The sequence below is a fragment of the Grammomys surdaster genome, unplaced genomic scaffold (assembly GCF_004785775.1).
Source record: "Grammomys surdaster isolate TR1022 unplaced genomic scaffold, NIH_TR_1.0 126278, whole genome shotgun sequence".
NCBI classification, from domain to species: Eukaryota; Metazoa; Chordata; class Mammalia; order Rodentia; family Muridae; genus Grammomys; species Grammomys surdaster.
Window position 1 is genome coordinate 4,159,271 of NW_021621078.1, and position 1,763 is coordinate 4,161,033.

The 1,763-nt window shown below is 45.2% G+C and overlaps 1 pseudogene; it reads left to right on the forward strand.

Moving 5' to 3' along the window:
• The first annotated feature begins 615 nt into the window (after positions 1–615).
• On the forward strand, positions 616–1,213 carry LOC114613777 (annotated as a pseudogene).
• Positions 1,214–1,763: the final 550 nt, after the last annotated feature.

Consider the following 1,763-nt stretch of genomic DNA (forward strand, 5'->3'; position numbering starts at 1 on the left):
CAATTCCCAGCAACCACATGGTGGCTCACAACCATCTATAATGGGATCTGATGCACTCTTTTGGTGTCTGAAGACAGCTACAGTGTACTCATAAAAATAAAAATAAATAAATAAATAAATAAATAAATCCAACCAACCAACCAACCAAACAAACAAAAAAAAACCCTAACCATCACAGTCGGAAAAGTGCTTGCCTGTCAAATACAAGGACCATGACAGATTGTGTTTGTAACTCTAGGGCTGGGAGCAAAGACCGGTGGATCTCAGTGACTAGTCAACCTAGTTGAACTGATGAATTCTAGGTTCAGTAAGTGACCCTGTCTCAGAACACTAAGATAGAGAGCAATCAAGGATATCAACCTCTGGCCTTCACTTACACACTTACATGTGTACACCCATGCCTATACATACATACGAGAAAGAGAGAGAGAGAGAGAGAGAGAGAGAGAGAGAGAGAGAGAGAGAGGTAGGTTATGGTGCATGCTTGTATGGTTGTAATTGCAGTGCTAGGAAAGTGGAAACAAGAGGACCCCTGGGAGTCCCTGAGCAGCCAACCTAATCTTTTCAGACCAGTGAGAGAAGCTATCTTAAAAACAAAAAGGTAACGACTAGCTCATGCTCGCTGCAGGGGTCGGAGGTCAGGGCGAGTGTCTCCCGGGCGGGCGGAAGGAGGAAGATGGCGGTGGAATCGTGCATTACACAGGAGGAAATTAAGAAGGAGCTGGAGAAGCCGATCGACCGCGAGAAGACCTGCCCGCTCCTGCTGCGGGTCTTCACCACCAACAACGGCCGCCACCACCGAATGGACGAGTTTTCCCGCGGGAACGTGCCTTCGAGCGAGCTGCAGATCTACACCTGGATGGATGCAACCTTGAAAGAACTGACTTGTTTAGTAAAGGAAGTCTACCCAAGAAGCCAGAAAGAAGGGCACGCACTTCAATTTCGCAATTGTGTTTATGGATCTTAAAAGACCTGGATATCGAGTTAAGGAGATTGGGAGCACCATGTCTGGCAGGAAGGGCACTGATGACTCCATGACCCTGCAGTCACAGAAGTTCCAAATAGGGGATTATCTGGACACAGCCATCACGCCTCCAAATTGGGCACCGCCTTCGTCAGGGAGGATGAGACCGTACTGAATTCTATTGACTTTCTTGAAGTTATTTTTCAGCCAGTTTGTAAAATAAACTTACTTAATCCTTTCTTCCCCTGGGGGGAAAAAAAAGGTAGACAGTGCCTGAAGAACAACACCTAAGGAGAAATGCACAAGGTTGTCTTCTGGTCTGTACAAACACACACACACAAACATCACAGTGTAACCATTAATACTGGTCTCAAGAAAGATCTAATATTCATTAGATCATGGGTGACCTCTTTACTCTTCTTCTTCTTTTTGAGAGAGGGTTTTTCTGTGTGTCTCAAACTCACAGAAATCCACCTCTCTCTGTCTCTACAGTACTGGGATTAAAGGAGTGCATCACTATTTCCTGGCTATTCTTTTTTATACATTGTTTTATCTTTTACAAGTGCAAGTGCCTGCATGTGTGTTTGTGCACCTTGTGTATGCATGCCGGATGTCTTCAGAGGCCAGAAGGCATCAGATTCCCCTAGAACTCAAATTAAATGGTTGTAAACTCTCATGTGGGTGCTAGGAATCAAATCCAGATCCTCTGGAAGAACAGCCAGGGCTTGTAACCCCTGAGCCATCTCTCCAGTCCCACAACTTTCTGATTTATATGTAGGATGAAGGATACTTCCCTCAT